Consider the following 21,536-nt stretch of genomic DNA (forward strand, 5'->3'; position numbering starts at 1 on the left):
CCTAAACCCTTGAGGGAGGACTCTTAACCTCCTGCCTCAGCCTTAACCCTTCCTGCCTACCTCTGGCAGAGGCATAGCTGTCTCAGGGAAGGCCAGACAAAACACAGTGTCCAGAACACTGTAATTCCACGCCCACATCCACCCCATCCCCAGGCAGGGGCTAGCAGCGCCATCTTTGTGTTCAGACAAGATCAGGTGCGTTCACGGTGGTATGCCCATAGACTTTGTTGTTGTTGTTGTTGTTTGAAACAGAGTCTCTACTCTGTCGCCCAGGCTGGAGTGCAGTGGCGCAATCTCAGCTCACTGAAATCTCTGCCTCCTGGGTTCAAGCGATTCTCCTGCCTCAGCCTCCTGAGTGGCTGGGATTACAGGCATGCGCCACCACGCTCAGCTAATTTTTGTATTTTTAGTAGAGACAGGGTTTTGCCATGTTGGCCAGGCTGATCTTGAACTCCTGACCTCAGGTGATCTGCCTGCCTCAGCCTCCCAAAGTGCTTGGATTACAAGCGTGAGCCACCACACCTGGCCCATCTTTGTGTTCAAAGGGCCTGAAACCCCTTACTGCTCAGGTATTCGTCAGAGAAGTGGCCAAGAGCCTGAGAGTTCTGCTCCCCAAAAGAAAGGAAAGAAGGGGAGTGAAAAGCCAGATTGTGTTTAATCTGATTCTCATAGCAACCCAGAGTAAAGCACAGATAAGATTTACATGATTTTCCCATTTGAAATGATTTAACCTGAGATCAAGTCTTCTCTGAGCCTTTGCAAATGTCCTCACTGCCTGGAAAGTCCCTCTCCTTCACCCCATTCTCATCTGCCTCCACTAACCCTTCCCTGGTCAATTCCATACCTGCTTGTCCCTCCTTCAAGCTTAGAGGTCACCTTCCTTGACCCTCCCAGGCACCAGCAGGTGGGCTCAACCCACCCCCTGCAGCATCCCTGACCCTGGATCATGATGGCATTCCTGTCTATACCATCTGCTCCTTCAGGACAGGATCCTTTCCTGACTTGATCACAGGGAAAGCCTCAGCTGACCCCAGCTCAGGGCCTGGTATCACAGACATGCTCATTGAATAAAATCCATAGATCCTGTAGAATTCAGAAGGGAAGAACAGGTGCATGAAATGTACCCAAACAGACTTTCTTCCCATGTAAAGTAATGATAATTTCTACCAAAAGGAAGTAAGAGAAGGCTCCTTAGCAATTATTTCCATGTGGTCAGGAAGGAGTGCCCTGCAGCTGTGAAGTGTGTCCTCTCATGCTTCTGGGTAACAGAACATTTATTGAAGTTGGAGAAACTCATTCTGGAGTGAGCCGCATATTAAGTAATCCTGACCCAATTAGCTGCTTTTTTGAATCCACATCTTCCAGTCTTCCAATACCTCTGAAATCATTCATCATGAGCATCTCAGAAAGAACTGCGGAGGAGGCTGGATGCGGTGGCTCATGCCTGTAATCCCAGCACTTTGGGAGGCTGAGGCAGGCGATCACCTGAGGTAAGGAGTTCTAGACCAGCCTGGCCAACATGGCGAAAACCCATCTCTATTAAAAATACAAAAATCGGCCGGGCGCGGTGGCTCAAGCCTGTAATCCCAGCACTTTGGGAGGCCGAGACGGGTGGATCAGGAGGTCAGGAGATTGAGACCATCCTGGCTAACAGGGTGAAACCCCGTCTCTACTAAAAAATACAAAAAACTAGCCGGGCGAGGTGGCGGGCACCTGTAGTCCCAGCTACTCGAGAGGCTGAGGCAGGAGAATGGCGTGAACCCGGGAGGCGGAGGTTGCAGTGAGCTGAGATCCGGCCACTGCACTCCAGCCCGGGCGACAGAGCAAGACTCCGTCTCAAAAAAAAAAAAAAAAAATTACCCGGACGTGCTGGCGGGTGCCTGTAATCCCAGCTACTCAGGAGGCTGAGGCAGGAGAATTGCTTGAACCCAGGGGGTAGAGGTTTCAGTGAGCAAAGATCATGCCACTACACCCAGCCTGGGCAACAGAGCAAGACTCTGTCAAACACACACACACACACACACACACAAAACCCTGTGGAGGAGCTCTTGGAGGCGAAGAGCATGGCCCTGCACCCAGCCCCACAAGCATGAATTTGGTTTCCAGCTTTGCATGTCACCAACTGCAGGTCTTGGGCATGTGACTCAATCTGAGCACCTCAGGGGGTCTGGCACAAGGCTCACAGCTGCAAGCTCTCAGGAAGCCACGCTCCTCAGTGGGCATGGAGAGGTGGTGGTCTTGGATGACCCTTGACTGGACTGTAAATTCCTCTCATCCTTGTCTGCTCTAGACCCAGCTCAGCAGGCAGTAGGTGTTCAAGTGATATTTAAACAAATGGTACTTTTCTCACTCTTTTATCTCCCTCTCGCCTTCCTGCTCCCTGTGTCCCTTCCTTTCTAGAAACTGTATTAACAGGGGAAAACAGTTCTCCCATTTTCAGAGAACCAAGGCAATCTTTCCCCCAAGAAAATCACCTTGCAGGCCAGGCACAATGGCTCATGAGACAGGAGGATTGCTTGAGGCCAGGAGTTCTAGACCAGCCTGAACAATATATTGAGACCCTGTCTCTACAAAACAACTAGCCAGGCGTGGTGGCACCGGCCTGTGGTCCCAGCTACTCGGGAGGCTGAGGTGGGAGGATGGCTTGGGCCCAGGAGTTTGAGGCTGCAGTGAGCTATGATCATGTCACTGTACTCCAGCCTGGGCAACAGAGCAAGATCCTGTCTCAAAAAAAGAAAGAAAGAAAGAGAGAAAGAGGGAGGGAGGGAGGGAAAAATAAAACCTTCTAAGGGGACTAGAAAATAAAAAGAAAACCACCTTGCTTTAAAATATCCAAATGGTGGCTGCCTTTCTGCATTGGCCAAAATGACTGAACTCGACAGTACTCCCCTAACTCTCAGTTTAGGGGAACCTAAAACCTCTTTATGACTCAAGGAAGAATTTGGCGGAGATTCCCTCCCTCTTAGCACTCCAAGGCTAAAAGCAAACCGAGGCTTTGTGGGTTTTTTTCCCCTTTATCATTTCCTGTAGTCTAAAAAAAATGAGAGGAATGCAAACATTGAGGAGATAATGGACGTAAGCACCAGGTAATAAAAAGATTTAGCAATAACCGCCCTGAGAGTAGCACGGGCCAAATAAGCCCCACCCCAGGCCTGCCTCCCAGCCGGAGGATCCTGTCACCATCCTCCAGAAGCCTCCGGGCTCCTCCTCACTAAGTGGTCTGCCGCTTTCCTCCTTGCTCCTAAATTGTTCTAGCTCCGGATTTTAAGCCAGCACATGCGTTATTAACATCATTCCCATTTTTCCCCACTTCCTCATTCACTTCTCCCCACCTGCTACAAATTCTAGGTGGCAGTTTTTGGTTTGGAACTTAAATTTTTTTTTCTGGACAAATCTAATAGAAATCAAAAGAGAGAGGGAAAACACAAAAACCACCCTTCACTTATTGTCATTGGTCCAGATTTTTCCTTCCAGTATCTGACCATGAGCTGATGTCATTTCTGTGTTAAGGAGATGACAGTACAGAGGAGTGGCTAAAGGTGGCTCTGGGGCCAGGTAGACCTGGGTTTGAGCTCAGTCACTGGCTCAGTCACTTCCTCTGTGCCTCAGTTTCCTCCTGTGAAAATGAGAGTAGGGCTAGTGTCTAACCCATTGAGTTATGGTGAGATGTAAATTAGAGCAAGCACATAGCACCCTCAGCCCAGCATCTGGCACACAATTGGCGTTTCTGCAAACACAAGCTGCAGTTATAGTGGGAGGCAAAGACTGGATAGAATTTTTTACTCTGCCTTTTCTTACTTTGAATCATGTAAGTGCTGGGCATGGTAGCTCACGCCTGTGGCCCAGCTTCTTGGAAGGCAGAGGTGGGAGGATCACTTAAGCCCAGGAGTTTGAGGTCAGCCTGGGCAACATAGCAAGACCCCCATCTCTAAAGTTTTTAAAAATTATTATAATAAGCATTTTCCATGTCACTTTTTCCTCCTAAGGCCTGCATTTTTCTGAAGTACAGACGTCATAGGATAAGGCCAAGGTCACATTCAGAATGGAGGTTCCAGTGTCTGGGGCACACCTAGCACTCAATAAAAATGGCTGAGAAGTATTTTTATTTATTCACTTATTTAGATTTGGGGTCTCGCTGTCTCACCCAGGCTGGAGTGAGGTGGCATAATCAGAGCTCACTGCAGCCTTAAACTCCTGAGCTGAAGCGATCCTCCCACCTCAGCCTCCCGTGTACTGGAACTACAGCTGTGAGCCACTGCACCCAGCAAAAAACTATTTTAAATGGCTACATAATATTCCACTGAAAGCCTGTGCCCTGACTGAGCTGGCCATTCCATAGGGTCTGATATTTGAGTAGCTCCCATTTTTGTCACTTTTATAAACAGCATTGCTGTCACCATTGCCACCCACATAGCCCGTTCATTCCCTGGTGTGGGGAGGGAAGGGAGAAGAGAGGTTGTCAATTTCATAAAAAATCTTTCTGAATAAAGAGTCTGAGCATTTTTTTTTTTTTCGCTTTCTAAACATGTTGCCAGATTGCCCCTCAGAAGGCCTGTACCAAATTTACACTGTTGGCAGCATTTTTTGACGAGAACTACTCTTCACGCTAATTTACAGTTTTTCTCTTGGATCTGGAATTCTCACCCTGGCTGGTTCTCCTGGGAGGCATGAGGCATATATGAAGATATCTGAGCGATGGCTGTCACCAGAGGGACGTATCTGGTTCTTCTGCCAGGTGCTCAGGCTGGGAGTGTTTCTGTCTGCTGGGCCAGGACAGGTGGGTCTGAGAGCACTGTCTCAGTGCTCCCAATCCCTGCCTGCTCTTAAGCCCCCAGAGATCTTCCAAGGTTGGTCCTGGAACGCCTTGGTACCCCGCGGTTCAACACTCTGGCTCATCCTAGACAGATGAGTCTCATCAGGTGTCACCACCATGATTCCTGCTCTCACACCCTGACACTTCATTGGGGCTCCTCTGCAATAAGTCAATCAGCTACTGCTGGGGAAAAAATTTTTTTCTCCTGGGTAGGGAGATGGGGACAGGGGCCATAAGGGAAGCCACATGCTCCTGGAAAGCCATAGCCACAGCCCCTGACCACGTGCTGAACTCTTAGCACCACTGCTGCTGCTGCCTTTAAACTGTAGCATTGCTTTGCTGAGGTTCTGTGACGCGCAGCCTCTCCCCTAGCTCTGGTCCTCCTCCTCCAGGGGTGGCCCTTGTTTGCAAACAGCAACAGGAAGTTTTGACGCTGCTGATTAACCAGACTCTCACAGCTCTCGGTGCTTAGTCATCGCCACTAGTGTCAACCTCCTGCCTGCCCTGCCGACACCAACAGCTTCCAGGTGACCGAGAGGAAGCAGCAAGCATCCTGTGGTTCCAGTGGCTTCCATCTGCCACCTTCTAGGGGAGGGGAGGGACAAATTTCCATCCACCCCAGACAACCAGAATGTACAGGGCCCTGAATGCCAGGATGGGAATTTAATCTAATTAAACTTCAGCAATGGGCTGAGGGACAGCTTCATGCCAGGCACAGGGAAAAAGTCTTTACACACAGGATTGCCTTTGCTTTTGTTCAATCCCCGCAACATGTGTGGTAGGTGTTATTATTCCCATTGTACAGATGGAGAGACTGAGGCCAGTGGGAGGCCCATGGATGTGTAGGGGCTGCTATGGGAAGGCAGCTTGGAGTGCCGGAGATGGTGGGTACTGCCAGCAGGAGCTGCGTCCTCTACGCACGATGTGACCTTGGTCAGATTTCCTCCCTGTTCTGGGTCTCATGCCCCTCCCTGGGTAAATGAGGACTGGTGACCTTCTCAGGGCTACAGCCACGAGGAAGTGAGTGGGCCAGCTGGATGGCCCACTCTGGGATTCTGCTTGCTGAAAACCTGATCCAAGGGCAGGACCATCCCACCTCAGCCACCTGGGGCTGGCTTCACTGTTCACAGTTGCGTCACCAAGGAACTCCACGGAAAGAAAATAATTGAGTGGTTGCCAGGACCTGGGAGGTGGGAGGGAGAATGAGGAGTGACTATGAATGGGGCTTCTTTGGGGCATGATAAAATGTCCTAAAGTTAGATTATGGTGACAGTTATACAACTCTGTGAATATACTAAAAACAATTGGACTGTACACTTTAAACAGGTGAATGTTATGGTATGATAATTATATCTCAATAAAGCCGTTTAAGAGAAAAAGGAGGAAGGAGGGAAGGAGGACAGGACAGAGAGAGACCTACTCAGAGGTCAGGCCAAGCACGATGGCTCACGCCTGTAATCCCAGCAGTTTGGGAGGCAGAGGAGGGAGGATCACTTGAGGTCAGGAGTTTGAGACCAGCCTGGGCAACATGGCAAGACCCCATTTCCACAAAAACATTAAAAAATTAGCTGGGCATGGTGGTGCATACCTATGGTCCCAGCTACTTAGAAGACTGAGGTGTGGGGCCAAGCGGAGTGACTCACGCCTATAATCCCACCACTCTGGGGGGCTGAGGCAGATGGATCATTTAAGGTCAGGAGTTTGAGACCAGCCTGGCCAACATGGTGAAACCCTGTCTCTACTAAAAATACAAAAATTAGCCGGGCATGGTGGCACATGCTTGTAAACCCAGCTACTTAGGAGGCTGTGGAGAATCAGTTGAACCTGGGAGTTATAGGTTGCAGTGAGCCGAGATTGTGATTGTGCCACTGCGCTCTAGCCTGGGTGACAGTGAGACTCCGTCTCAAAAAAAAAAAAAAAAAAAGATTGAGGCCAGAGAATCACTTGAGCTCAGGAGTTCAAGGCTGTAGTGAGCTATGATCACACCACTGCAGTACAGCCTAGGTGACAGAGCGAGACCCCATCTCTTAAAAAAAAAAAAAAAAAAAAAAGAAGTCAGGCCAGAGCTGCCTTTGAGATTTGCCTTCTGGAATAGGGCCCTCAGCATCCAGCCCCTCTCCAATCATCCCCTTCTAAGCAGCCTCGCTCCAGAGCCCAGGAAAGGTGTGTGTGAAGACACCCAGTGGCAGGTGGTGGCCCCAGCTGCTGACCGAAGGTGATGGGGCCCTGGCCTCTGGTGCTTGCTCTCCTCAGAGAGGAAAGAACCATGAATCAAAGGGCAGGTGTGTGTGGACCTGGAGGAATGCGGGGAGGGTGGCAAGAAAACTGCTGGAGGCGGAGCGGGAGAGACCCTGTGAGTCAGGGTGAGGTGAGGTGTTGCTCAGACAGGGAGGGCCTGGAAACAAAGCCTGGACTGGAAACACCGAAACACCGGGCTGGCCAGGGCGCTCTCAGTTGCCTAGAAACATCTTAACACTCCAGAAAGTGTAAGTAAAGAATACCTGCTGCTCGTGAGGGGCCCCCACCAACTGGTCCAGCCATGTCTGCTTGGCAATCGGGGGCACAGGCAGATGCCGCTGCCCAAGAGGCAACCCCAGCCTAGACCTAATGCTGAGCCCGGGGCACAGGTGCAAGGGATCCATCATGAGGGCTAAACTGGCCAATAAGAGGCTGGAGCTCATTCCACTTGTACTGTTTGGGCAACTTACTGTTGAAAAAGGAGAACCTGGCCGGGCACAGTGGCTCACGCCTGTAATCCCAACATTTTGGGAGACTGAAGCTAGTGGAGCACCTGAGGTCAGGAGTTTGAGACCAGCCTGCTCAACATGGTGAAATCCCATCTCTACTAAAAATACACAAATTAGTCAGGCGTAGTGGTGCATGCCTGTGATCCTAGCTACTCAGGAGGCTGAGGCAGGAGAATCACTTGAACCCGGGAGGCGGAGGTTGCAGTGAGCCAAGGTTGCACCACTACACTCCAGCCTGGACAACAAAGCAAGGCTTTGTCTCAAAATAAAAAAAAAATAAATTAAAAAAAAAAAAGGAAAAGGAGAACTCAGAGGATCTTGGAGGCACAGTGTCCCTGTCTAAATCTCCAGATAACCCAGAAAGCATGCGCTGCCCCACGCCACTCCACCCCTCCACGCCTCCCTGTCCTATGCTCTTCACGCCCACCTCCTGAGGCAAATGGCACCGGATGCCCCTGTCTTAAGTGAACAAATGGAGACTCTAACCACCTTCTGAGAATCCCAGCCCTGGGGTCAAACCTGCATGCCTGCTGAGTACCTGCATGACAATAATTAGGATTTCCTGTACTCTGAAGCAAACCTCCCACCTGGCATCCTGCATGTGTCCAGCAACTCCCTGCACCCGGGCACTAATCACGCAGGTGGGCTTGGCATCCTCACAGCCTCTGCAGCACATGCCTTCAGGGGGAAGAGACCCGGGGACTCAGGAGACTCAAGGCATCTCCAGAGTCACAGCCTGAAGACAGAACCCCATGCTCTCCTGGACATAAAAGCCACACAGTCCCTGGTAGACAGGTAGGCAGAGGTGAAGGGATTTACCCTGGCACTGGGTTGGAGCTGTGCAGTCACCCCTGCCTATTCTTCCTGTACATCCCGCTACTGTCCCCCTGCTATAGATTTGACTGGGGCAGGCTGGCTGCAGAGTCCAGGTCTTGAACCACTGCACCACACTGCCTCTCAAGGGCACAGTCAGTGGGGTCCTTGTCACTGTGGGCCATTCCTCAGCATGCATTCAGGGCTCTTCACCATCTGCCTGCAGCTGCTGTGCCTGGCCTTTTTTCCCACTGATCCCCCAAGGCACCCTCTTTCTGGTCCTTGAGTTTTCCATATGCTCCGCCCCCACCCCCACATCTCTACCTGCAGCTGTTTACCTGTGAGGCTCAATGAAAGGACCACCTCCTCCGTGGGGACTCCTGATACCTAGTCAGAAGTCCCCTAGGACTACCTCCCCTTCCCTTAGCTCACCTAGCACTGGATTCACAACTGTGAGGGACTGTCAGTCTCCTACATTAGATTGGAGGTCCCTGATTCAGACTCCCATGCTGTGTGACTTAGGGTAAGGCCCTTAACCTCTCTGAGCCTCAGTTTCCTCATTAACAGGTAATATTTACTGAGCACGTACTATGTGCCAGGTACTATATGCTACTATCCCATTTAATCCTTACAGCACCTATGAGGCGGGTACTATAATCATCCCATGTTACAGATGAAGAAACTGTCACTGTCATTAGGACTACCACCATTGTTGTCATTCTTTTTTTTTTTTGGAGACAAATGCTCTGTCACTCAGGCTGGAGTGCAGTGGTGCGATCTCAGCTCACTGCAACCTCTGCCTCCCAGATTCAAGCAGTTCTTCTGCCTCAGTCTCCCAAGTAGCTGGGACTACAGGCATACACCAACACACCTAAGTGTTTGTATTTTAGTAGAGATGGGGTTTCACCATGTTGCCCAGGCTGGTCTTGAACTCCTGAGCTCAAGCAATCCACCCACCTTGGCCTCCCAAAATGCTAGGATTACAGGTGCGAGGCACTGTGCCTGGCCTATTATTGCCCTTCTTTTATCCACTACAAAACCTAGCACACAGCAGATACTCAAACTCAGCAAAATTCAAGTATGGCTAGAACTGGAACCAGCCTTGGATAGGAAGGAGTTTCAGAAACAAAGTTCTGCACATGCTCTAGAACCCGCAGGCCTGGCCCGGTCCTGGCTGGGGTGATACCATCTTTGGAGGCTGATGCTGGCAGTCTGTTGTGGCTGGGGACTTGGAGTGGCCTCCTTTCACTTCTCACAGCAGCCCTGCCTCTATCCACAGAAACAGACTCTGCCCAAACCAGTCCTGCAATGCACAGAGCCCGGTGGCAAACAAGCCACCTGGATAAATGGTGCCCAAGGCTGTGGGGGTCCTGGGAGGCTGACTGGAGGTAGAATTGTGCTCATTTGTAACCAGAGTAGCTCCAGGTTACTTCTGTTAGCTCAAGGTCACAGGTACATCTCTGTGCTTCAAGATCCACACCGCACCCCCCCACTGCCACATGTTTTCTAGGATCCGCTCCAAGCATTTTCCAAAGCCCCAGGGGCTGCTTACAAGACTCTCTGCCCATCACCCCCAACCTGGCTGAGCTGGGACCACGTCGGCGCCTGGCCTGACTCTTCTACCAGGATGCCCTCCAAGACCAACACTGATGCCTGAGTCCCCTCACCAGGGAGACCAGGGGTGCCCCTACGTGGCTGCTGCACCTGATGTTGGAAACGGAGGCTCCAAAAATGTAAGCGAAGTGGGTATTCCTGCTAAACACTCCACTCGGGGCCTGGGGGAAGGGGAGCAAATGTCTGTCTGCCCCCTGCCAACTCCACCCAGCCACGGCTTGTCCCATGGCCAAGTTGCCTGGGTCCGTGGGATCACCAAGTTCTTCTGAGTCACTACACACACCCCCAAACACCCCCAGACTCCTTTCCTGCCACTCCCCCACCTCAGGCACACATGCAGTGCTTGGCACCTGGGTTGAGTCTGTGCCCTGTGGCGAGTGCTGCCCGGAGACGCCGGTGTCCATTCGAGGATGAACTTGGCTGGGTCATCCCTGCTACAAACAGGCTTTTACATTCTGGAACTTCACCTGGGGTGAGGGTTTTCAGAAGTCTTGTCCCTTTTTCTCCTGAGGCCTCCTTGGTCCTGATGTTAATGAGTGGCCATCCACGTACCCACAGGAAGGGATGTGGTCAAATCCTCTTACCAGCGGCTCTGAACCATTTGACCTGCTACCTGAGATGCTGGGGAGAGGAAAGCGGAGGGTGCTGTCACTTCTAAAAGTTCATCAAGTTCTCACAACATCTCCATTCACAGGTGAGAAAAACCGAGGCCTGAAAAGTGTCAACCCAAAAGACACTCCTTGCCCCAAGCCCAGAAGGCTGAGGAAGTAGGGAAGTGTGGTGGGATCTGTCTTCCCGTGTGTCTTCAGGATCCTGGGGCCTGCCCCTCCTGGCTTCCTCTTGAGGAAGGCCTCAGAAGACCCACCTTTGGTCACAGGACAGAAGCTGGGCCGAGAGGCAAGGGTTTTGGCCTCCACAGGGGAAACTCTGGGCTCAGAGCTGCTGAAGTGACTCACGGGCCCTGCTGGGAAGCAGCTGACGTTCCTTGTCTGCGCCTTACAAAACCACAATGGGCTGCGAGTGACAGCCAGCTGCTCTGAATGGCAGAGGAATGTTGTTGCCAGACAGGTTCCTGAGGCATCTGCTGAGCTGTGCTCCAGAAACCAGCCCTGGGCAGCTGCCACACCAAGCAGCCTCCACCCCTCCCCACAACCAGGACTCGTAGAAGGCACCCCCACCAACCTCAACAGAACCCTCCCCTCAGGGATCTGTGGAAGTCAGCCACTGCCACAAGGACAGCCACCCATTCCGGGCAGGAGCTCATGGGAAACCATGACCAGGGAACCCATCCCTCCCCACCCCCAGCAAGACTTGAGTCCAGGGAGGTTAGAGGGGTCTCCCTATGACCAAATCTGTGGCCATCACAACCGACCTTGAACCGTAATACTAAGAATGAGAACAATAATAATCACAGCTCACCCTTCACACTCACTACATGCCGGGCACCATGGCATGGAGTGCTTTTTCTGGATTATCACATGCATTCATTTCCTGAGGCTGCTGTAGCAAACTGCCACAAACTGCATGACTTAAAACAACAGAAACGTATTCTCTTGGCCAGGCGCGGTGGCTTACACCTGTAATCCCAGCACTTTGGGAGGCCGAGGCAGGCAGATCACCTAAGGTCAGGAGTTTGAGAGCAGCCTGGCCAACATGGCGAAACCCTGTCTCTACTAAAAATGTAAAAATTAGCCGGGTGTGGGGGTAGGAGCCTGTAGTCCCAGCTACTCAGGAGGCTGAGGCAGGAGAATTGCTTGAACCTGGGAGGTAGAGGTTGCAATAAACTGAGATCGCACCACTGCACTCCAGCCTGGGTGACAGAGAGAGACTCTGTCTCAAAAAATAGAAAATAAAATAAAAATAAAAAAGAAGAAAGAAAAGTAAAAGAAAAAGGACTGTATCCTTTTACAGCTCTAGAGGCCAGAAATCCAAACTCAAGGTGTTAGCGGGGCCACACTCCTCCTGAAGGCCTGGGAGAGAATCCTTCTTTTCCTTTTCCAGCTTCTGCTGGAGGCGGGCGATCTTCAGTGCACCTCGGCTTATGGGCATGTCACAGCAATCTCTTTCCATCTGCACATGGTGTTTTCGCTATGTATCTATGTCTCTGTGTCCAAATCTCCCTCTTCTTAGAAGTACACCAGTCATATTGGACTTAAGGCCTACGCTAATCCAGTATGACCTCTGCATACCTCTGCAAAGGCCCTAGTTCCAAATAAGGTCATATTCCCAGGGTTCCAGGTGGATATAAATTTTGGGGAACACTATTCAACTCAATATACCACATGTAATCTTCTTAATAAGACTGATATTGCTTTTATCTTCATCTTACAGATAAGAGGCTCAGACAGGTTAAGCAACTTGCCAGAAATCACCCAGCCTCTGATTCTAGAACTCACACTACAACATCATCACCATCTCCTCACAGAAGCTCAGCACTTCATCACTTACAAAGCTTCTCCTGGCCATTGTCTCTTTCTTCTCTTTCTTTCTTTTTCTTTTTTTCTTTCTTTTCTTTTCTTTCTTTTCTCTTTCTTTCTTTCCTTCTGTCTTTTCTTTTCTTCCTTCCTTCCTTCCTTTCTTATTTGTCTGTTTTCTTTTTTATGTTTTGAGATGGAGTCTCACTCCTTTTGCCCAGGTTAGAGTGCAGTGGCGTGATCTCTGCTCACTGCACCCTCTATTTTTAGTAGAGATTGAATTTCACCATGTTGGCCAGGCTGGTCTCGAACTCCTGACCCCAAGTGGTCTGCCTGCCTCAGCTTCCCAAAGTGCTGGGATTATAGACATGAGCCCCCATGCCTGGTCTATTGTTGCGTTTTCTTCTTGCCAACACAATCTTGAGGGGCTTGGGAAACAGTTGATAAGGAAACAGTGGGCTCCATTAATTAACGTGGCCATGGTCATACAGCTAATGAGAGGAAGGTCTTTTTGATTTTCTTTTGAGACAGGGTCTCGCTCTGTCACCCAGGCTGGAGTACAATGGCACAATCACAGCTCACTGCAGTGTTGACCTCCCAGGCTCAAGTGATCCTGCTACCTCAGCCTCTCTAATAGCTGGGATTACAGGCGTGTGCTACCAAGCCCAGCTAATTTACCTTTTTGTAGAGACTGGATCTCACTATGTTGCCCAGTCTGTTCTCAAACTCCTGGGCTCAAGGGATCCTCCTGCCTCGGCCTCCCAAAGTGCTGGGATTATAGCTTCTGCTGGAGGTGGACGATCTTCAGTGCACCACCAGCCTGGCTGAGTGGCAGGTCTTTTGACCCCAGATCCAGCATACTGCACTATGTAGGCTCCAAATGGAGACCTCGTGGGAACATTCCAAGGCTTTGTAAGCCCCTTGAGGCTATTTGCCCAGAGTGATCAATGCCATTGCTGTATTTACTGATAACACCCACTTCAGCTATACCTGCCAAGCTCATAAAACGTATTGTAAGCCTGCTGCTTAAATTTACCTCCTCAAATATCAGCTCCTCATCCCTTGTCTGTTCTCTGCCAGCAGCAAGGCCAGCTATTTGAGCAGTAACAATGTGGAGAAAATCCAAGAATCCAGGGGGCCCTCACAGCTCACAGCTGAGCCACGGAGTCTGGGGAGACAGTAGCAGGTGTGGCAGGTGCTGTTCCTCCAGTTGCTCCCAGCCAAGAAAGGGCGAGGTACAGGCACAGCCCCACTGTTAGCTCCCCCTCCAGACGTAGCTCCAGGACGGTCCAGCGTCTTCTCATTGAATGCTAACAAGGATCCCACAAAATCCGTACTATTGGCTGGGCATGGTGGCTCACACATGTAATCCCAGCACTTTGGGAGGCCAAGACAGGAGGATCACTTGAGCCTAGGAGCTCAAGACCAGCCTGGGCAGCACAGGGAGACCCTGTCTCTACAAAAAATTAAAATATTAGCCAGCCACAATAGCATGTGCCTGTAGTGCTAGCTACTTGGAAGGCTGAGGAGAGAGGATGGCTTGAGCCTAGGAGTGGGGCACATGACTTGGCGCAAGCAGGAGGGTTGGACTCCGAGATACCTCCTGTTTGGACACCAGCACACGGCAGACAGAGAAGTCTTAACATATAAAGGAGAGATTGTCACCTTTGAACTTTATTTGTATTTATTTTTTATTTTTTTAAATTTTATTTATTTATTGAGATGGAGTCTCGCTCTGTCATCCAGGCTGGAGTGCAATGGTGCGATCTCCGCTCACTGCAACCTCTGCCTCCCGGGTTTAAGCCATTCTCTTGCCTCAGCCTCCTGAGTAGCTGGGATTACAGGTTCCCGCCACCTTGCCTGGCAAATTTTTGTATTTTTTGTAGAGACGGGGTTTCACCATGTTTCACCTCAAGGTCAGGCTGGTCTTGAACTCCTGACCTCGTGATCTGCCTACCTCAGCCTCCCAAAGTGTTGGGATTACAGGTGTGAGCCACTGCACCCGGCCCTTTTATTTTTATTTTATTTATTTATTTATTTATTTATTTATTGAGATGGAGTTTCACTCTTGTTGCCCAGGCTGAAGTGCAAGGGCATGATCTCAGCTCACTCCAACCTCTGCCTCCTGGGTTCAAGCGATATTCCTGCCTCAGTCTCCTGAGTAGCTGGGATTATAGGTACCCAACACCACGCCCAGCTCATTTTTTGTATTTTTAGTAGAGATGGTGTTTGGTGTTTCACTATGTTGGTGAGGCTGGTCTCGAACTCCTGATCTCAGGTGATCCACCCACCTTGGCCTCCCAAAGTGCTCGAATTACAGGCATGAGCCACTATGCCCAGCCTTTTTTTTTTTTTTTTTTTTCTGGAAACAGAGTCTCACTCTTGCCCAGGCTGGAGTGCAGTGGTGGGATCTCAGCTCACTGCAGTCTCTGCCTCTCAGGTTCAAGTGATTCTTGTGCCTCAGCCTAGCTGGAATCACAAGTGTGCACTATCATGCCCGGTTCATTTTTGTATTTTTAGTAAAGATGGGGTTTCATGATGTTGACCAGACTGGTCTTGAACTCTTGACTTCAAGTGATTTGCCTGCCAAAGTTCTGGGATTACAGGCATGAGCCATTGTACCTGGCTACCTTCTGACTTTAAAATGTGGCACTGGGCCTTTGCACTCACTGTTTCCTCTGCCTGGGGTGCCATTCCTTGAACTCCATGCAGCTCAGCTGTCCGCTTTTCAGAATGACTTTATTTTTTATTTTTTGAGAGACAAGATCTAACTTTGTCACCTAGGCTAGAGTGCAGTGCAGTGGTGTGATCATAGCTCACTGCAGCCTCGAATTCCTGGGCTCAAGCAATCCCCCACCTCAGCCTCCTGAGTAGCTGGGGCTGTAGGTGCATGCCATAACACTCAGCTCATTTTTTTATTCTTTGTAGAGATGGGGCCTTACTATATTGCCCAGGCTCGTCTTGAACTCCTGAACTCAAGTGATCCTCCCAGCTCAGCCTCCCAAGTGCTGGCATTACAGGTGTGAACTGCTGTGCCCAGCCCAGAGTGATCTTAGAGTTGATGGCTCCCAGTTATTCTCTACCTTAACCTCCTGGTTTATTTCCTTCGTTGCATTTAGCAAAACCTACAATTACCCTGTTTATTTATCATTTACTTCTTAATTGTCTTTCTCTCATGAAGACAAGAGGTAAGGACTTTTTCTTGTTCCCTGCTGACTCCAGCGCTTAGCACAATGCTTCCACGTAGGTCCTCAGTGGATATTTGTTGAATGAATAAATGAATTAATTCAATAGAGAATACAGGTAAGGTGCAGTGGCTCATGCCTATTATCCCAGCACTATGGGAGGCTGAGGTGGGAGTATCACTTGAGCCCAGGAGTTTGAGACCAGCCTGGACAACATAGCAAGACTCTGCATCTACAAAAAAAAAAAATGTTTATTTAAAAAATTAGCCAGGTGTGGTAGCACACACCTATAGTCCCAGCTACTCAGGAGGCTGAGGCAGGAGGATCCCTTGAACCAGAAGTTCGAGGCTGCAGTGAGCGAAGATCACACCATTGCACTCCAGCCTGAGTGACACAGCAAGCCTCTGTATTAAAAAAAAAAAAAGAAAAAAAAAGGAGGACCACAGGGTCACAGATAAATAACCCAAAGCCTGGGAAAAGACTGGGCTGGCCATTGGGTATGACAAGGAGAGTGGCCCGGGAGATTGAGGCCCAGGTAGAAGCTGGGGAAACATTGGGAGAGTGAAGACAGGTGGCTGGGCCTCAGGCCAAGAGGACTTCCTGGAGTAGAATGACCAGACCTTGTAAAGGGATGTTCTGTCTCTGGCTGTAGCTTTGTGCAGGGACAGGAAGCAAGAAGGGAAACCAGGTAAAACTCTCTGCTGCTTTAGCTGCAGTTACCACCACAGAGACCAGAATAGGGAAGAGTTTCTTAGTCCATCTTCTGCCCCAATCTGTAACAAGGACTTGAATTAGGAGGCAGTGATTTCAAGACTCAAAGGTGAACTTTCATCCTGCAATCCTCTGTGCCCATTTGCTGGCAATCTTTCCTAAGTGCTGAAGACTAATGCCCCCCCTCCCCACTGTTTCTTGTAGGCCTGGGGAAAGTATAAAGGTCAACCTTCTTATCTCTACTGATACATGGTCGGGGAGGGGTGCTATTATAGGTAGGAGATAGCTGAGGACCATGAAATACTCTGCTGACCTCAGAATTCCAGAAGTTAAAAAAAAAAATCTGTGTGGGCATGGTGGCTCATGCCTGTAGTCCCAGCACTTTGGGAGGCTGAGGTGGCAGGATGGCTTGAATCCAGGAGTTCGAGGCTGCAGTGAGTCTTGTTCCCACCACTGCACTCCAGACTACATGACAGAGTGAGACCCGTCTCTACCAAAAATAAAGATTAGCCTGGCATGGTGGTATATGCCTGTAGTCCCAGCTATTCCAGAGGCTGAGGTGAGAGGATCACTTAAGCCTGGGAGGTCAAGGCTACAGTGAGCTGTGGTGGAGCCACTGTACTCAGCCTGGGTGACAGAGTGAGACCCTGTCTCAAAATAAAACAAAACAAAAAATACCAAAAAACTACAAGTAAAACAAGAAAATTCCCCAAGGCATAATGGCCATATCGTTAAGAAAATGGGCTCTGGAGTTAAGCTTGGAGCCACCTCTTGAGACTGAGCACCCTCAGGCAAGCCTCTTAACCTCTCTGAGCCCGTTTCCTTCTGTGCAAAAGTAATCAAGTCACTTGTCCCTCAAAGCGTTGTTGAAGAGATGAATGAGATCATGTACAGGAAGATCCTAGAACACAGTAGGTGCTCAATACATAGGAGCACTTGTTAGGGGCCAGTTCTGTGCCAAGCCCTACCGGAGTGTCTTTCATTCTACAAAATACCTGGCCTGTCCTCTTTTAAAATGCCAATGTGGCTGGGCGCAGTGACTCACACCTGTGATCCTAACACTTTGGGAGGTTGAGGTGGGCGGATCACTTGAGGAGTTCGAGACCAGCCTGCCCAACATGGTGAAACCCCATCTCTACTAAAAATACAAAAAGTAGCCGGGTGTGGCAGCGGGCACCTGTAATCCCAGCTACTCAGGAGGCTGAGGCAGGAGAATGGCTTGAATCCAGGAGGTGAAGGTTGCTGTGAGCCGAGATCGCGCCATTGCACTCCAGCCTGGGCAACAGAGTGAGATTCCGTCTCAAAAAAATAAATAAAATGAAATAATAAAATAAATAAAATGCCAGTGTCATGAAATACAAAGAAAAACTCAGAGACTGTTCCAGATTGAAAACAACACAGAGCTTGGATTTCCTTTTGCCATGGAAGATATTCTTGGAGCAATTGACAAAATCCCAATACAGCCTGTAGATTATTAGGTAGCAGTGTTGTTTCAATGTTAATTTCCTGATTGTGATCATTGTATATTGGTTATGTAAACCAAAAATTAAATTCTAAGGCCCCCCAACCATCTGAATAAACCCCTCCTCTCGGCCAACGGCATTCCAGCGTTAACTTGAAAAACTAGTTCAGACTATGATGGAAGAGGGTTCGGACAAGCCTCATTATACTTTCCTCCCTTTTGGAATTCAGGAAAAGTCTACCGGCATTAACATCAATACAGAGCTTAAGTCTAATAAGAAACATTTACAATCTATTCTTCATCTGCATGACAAAGCCAATGTCTCTACAACCCCTTATCATAACCCAGACATTTCTTCCTATTGATAATAACTCTTTCAACCAATTACCAAGCAGAAAATTTTTAAATCAGCCTAGGACCTGGAAGCCCCTGCTTTGAGTTGCACCACACTTCCAGGTGGAACCAATGTAAATTTTGTATGTATGGATTGATACATCATGTCTCCCTAAAATGTATGCAAGCAAGCTGTACCCTGACCACCTTGAGCACTTGTCCTCAGGACCTCCTGAGGGGGTGTCGCAGGCACGTCCTTAACCTTGGCAAAATAAACTTTCTAAATCGATTGAGACCTGTCTCAGATACTTTGGGTTCACAGTTGTAAAAGAGAATTTCTTGTTTTTAGGAAATATACAGCGAAGTATTCAAGGCTTAAGAGGCATTATGTATGTACTGAACTCTTAAACAATTTCAGAAACAGAGTCTCACTCTGTCGCCCAGGCTGAAGTGCAGTGGCACGATCTCAGCTCACTGCAACCTCCGCCCCCCGGGTTCAAGTGATTCTCCTTCCTCAGCCTCCTGAGTAGCTGGGGTTACAGATATGCACCACCACACCCAGCTACTTTTTTTTTTTGTATTATTAGTAGAGACGGGGTTTCACCATGTTGGCAAGGTTGGCCTCAAACTCCTGACCTCAAATGATCTGCCCTCCTGGGTCTTGCAAAGTGCTGGGATTATAGGCGTGAGCCACCACACCTAGCCTAAACTGTTAATACTTGAGGAATCTATAGAAAAATTGCGAGAATAAAGTCTGCAATTATGAAAAAAAGAAAAGCATGATTCCTGCCCTTGAGTCCTGGCAGGGAGAGCACATCCTGCTGGTGGCAGGCTTCCAGGGAGGGTGATCAACCGTCCAGGTTTGCCTGGGATTGTCCTGGTCTTGGCACTGAAAGTCCTGCATGCTGGAAAACTCCCAGGATGGTCGGTCAGCCTAATTCCAGGCAAGCTTTGTAGATGGAGATCATGAGTGCATAGGAACCTCTGTTCATATGCAGTGAGCAGTGAGGCTCGCTGCCCTGGGGGAGCCACTGAGGCTGCATCACCAGCTAGAGGCAGGCTTGTAGTGAGTAGGCTGAGGGCAGACCAGACATCTCAGCCCACCTAACAAGAGATGGGCCAGGAGCTTTCTGGCAAAATGAGATGTTCACAGCAGAGAACAAGATTCCAAGTAGGGCCAGGTGTGGTGGCTCACACCTGTAATCCCAGCATTCTGGGAGGCCAAGGCAGGCAGATCACTTCAGGTCAGGAGTTCATAACCAGCCTGGGAAACATAATGAAACCCTATCCCTACAAAAAATACAAAAATTAGCCAGGCGTGGTGGTGCATGCCTGTAGTTCAAGCTACTTGGGAGACTGAGGTGGGAAGATTGCCTGAGCACAGGAGGCGGAGGTTGCAGTGAACCAAGATGGCACAACTGTACTCTACCCTGGATGACAGAACAAGACCCTGTCTCAAAGAAAAGCAAAAACAAAAACAGAAAAACAAAAGATTCTATGTAGCCCTTTGCCTGAAATCACTACTGAGGCCCTGTAGGTGCAATGAACAAGGTAGGGAGGCCAGCCCTGCGCCCCCAGTCCCTTTTTCTACACATTTTTTGTAGAGATGGGGTCTCGCTCTATTCCCAGGTTGGTCTCAATCTCCTGGTCTCAAGTGATCCTCCCATCCATCCCAAAGTGCTGGGATGACCAATGTGAGCCAGCACCATTGGCACCTCTCGATCAGGCCCTCTCTCATGAAATAGTTAACCTGCCTCCCAAGCATACTCAGCTATCACTGCGGCCGGAACCAATGAGATGGATGGATGGATGGATATCAACAAGGCACTTAATGACCAAGGAATGTGGCCTACAGCACAACTCACCCCAGCCCAGCCCTCCTAGCAGGTAGATTGCCCAGCCCTTAGGTAATCCCAGGCGGCTCTGCAACACAGATGACCTCCTGAGGGACTTGCCTCCTGTTACCTGCTGAGGGGCGAGTCCCACACCTAAGAGAGGTGGAGGAGAGGCACCACCATCAGTCCTCATGAGTCACTGGCCAGGCTCCTTCTCTTTGTCCCTCCTCAACAAATGCCAAGCATCTGTGCTAAACCAAGACTCTGGCTTCACCCCAGCCTCGAAGGGAAAATGGGGTTTGCACATGGGCTTTCGGCTCCATTCATGAAAGCATAGGTATGTGTGATTATAACAAGAATATGAGCTTCCATGCAGCAGGCTGTTAAACACCATGCCAGGAGGACGCCACTCCATTTAACCCCTGAGGCCACTGTGGGGCCAGCTGTGAGTCAGGCTTTGACCTTAGCCACCTTCCTAATTTAGAGTGGCAGCTGCCCACCCAAATTAGCTGCCCCATGTTCAGCCTCAGCTCTGCTGTTCAAATGCCTCTATCTGCTTAGGTTCTTTGGAGAACAACTCTGAGGTTGTTTTTTTGTTTTGTTTTGTTTTGTTTTTTGTTTGTTTTGTTTGGAGACAGGGTCTCACTCTGTCACCCAGGCTGGAGTGCAGTGACATGATCTTGGCTCACTGCAGCCTTGACCTCCCAGTCTCAAACACTCCTTCCACTTTGCAGCTTCCTAAGTAGCTGGGGACTACAGGTGCGCACCACCACGACCAGCTAATTTTTTTCATTTTTTGTAGAGACAGAGTTTTGCCCTGTTGCTCAGGCTGGTCTCAAACTCCTGGACTCAAGCTATCCACCCACCTTGGTCTCCCAAAGTGCTGGGATTACAGGCATTAGCCACTGCACCTGGCTTGTTTTCTCATTTAATATGTTCAAACAGTACGAACTATGGTGAAAAGTAAGTCTCCCTCTCACGTTTAACCTCCATCCTCTGTGCCCCTCCTCTGAGGGAATCACTGCCACCAGTGGCTGGAGGGTCCTTCCCCAGAATAGTCCCCACATACAAGCCCACACCCCAAAATGCCTGTTTGCCCCACCATGGGAACCCAGAACGCAGTTCACATGCTATCCTGTGCTTTGCTTTTCACATTTCACCCTGTTGGAAAGCTCTCCACATCATGCACACACACTTGTCCTTCTATGGTTGTGCTTTTTTCAAAGAGTGGACCCAACTGATTGAACCAGTTCTCTCTCGAGAAACAAACAAAACAAAGCAAAACAAAAAACTATGTGATGATTTTGCATTCAGTTTCTAGAGGGAGGCTCATAGATGCCATATTAAGAAGTCTCGCTAGAGAGGTAATTAACAGGTAATTGAGTTATTTCAAGTCTTTTGCGACCACCATGCTTCCAAGAATGTCCTTGTACCTAGATCTTTTATCTCATTTACAGGTGGTAGTCGCTATTCCTAGAAGTGGAACTGCTAGAGTTTTTAAATGTTTAAATTTAAATTTAAACATTAAAAAATATTGGGTTGGGGCCGGGCGCGGTGGCTCAAGCCTGTAATCCCAGCACTTTGGGAGGCCGAGATGGGCGGATCACGA

The 21,536-nt window shown here is 49.5% G+C and overlaps 1 protein-coding gene and 1 long non-coding RNA gene across 9 annotated transcripts in view; one reads left to right on the forward strand and one right to left on the reverse strand.

Annotated features, from left to right (window-relative positions):
* The window catches only part of KIFC3 (kinesin family member C3), a 106,456-nt gene that overhangs the window by 47,657 nt on the left and 37,263 nt on the right, over positions 1-21,536 (reverse strand). The window lies entirely within an intron of this gene.
* LOC108533913 (uncharacterized) lies at positions 5,264-10,938 on the forward strand. Its single transcript, XR_014485096.1, has 4 exons — positions 5,264-5,591; positions 8,136-8,355; positions 9,884-10,106; positions 10,797-10,938. It is a non-coding gene; the product is annotated as an uncharacterized LOC108533913 (long non-coding RNA).

The sequence above is a fragment of the Rhinopithecus bieti genome, unplaced genomic scaffold (genome assembly GCF_001698545.2).
Source record: "Rhinopithecus bieti isolate Rb0 unplaced genomic scaffold, ASM169854v2 scaffold_11161, whole genome shotgun sequence".
NCBI classification, from domain to species: domain Eukaryota; kingdom Metazoa; phylum Chordata; class Mammalia; order Primates; family Cercopithecidae; genus Rhinopithecus; species Rhinopithecus bieti.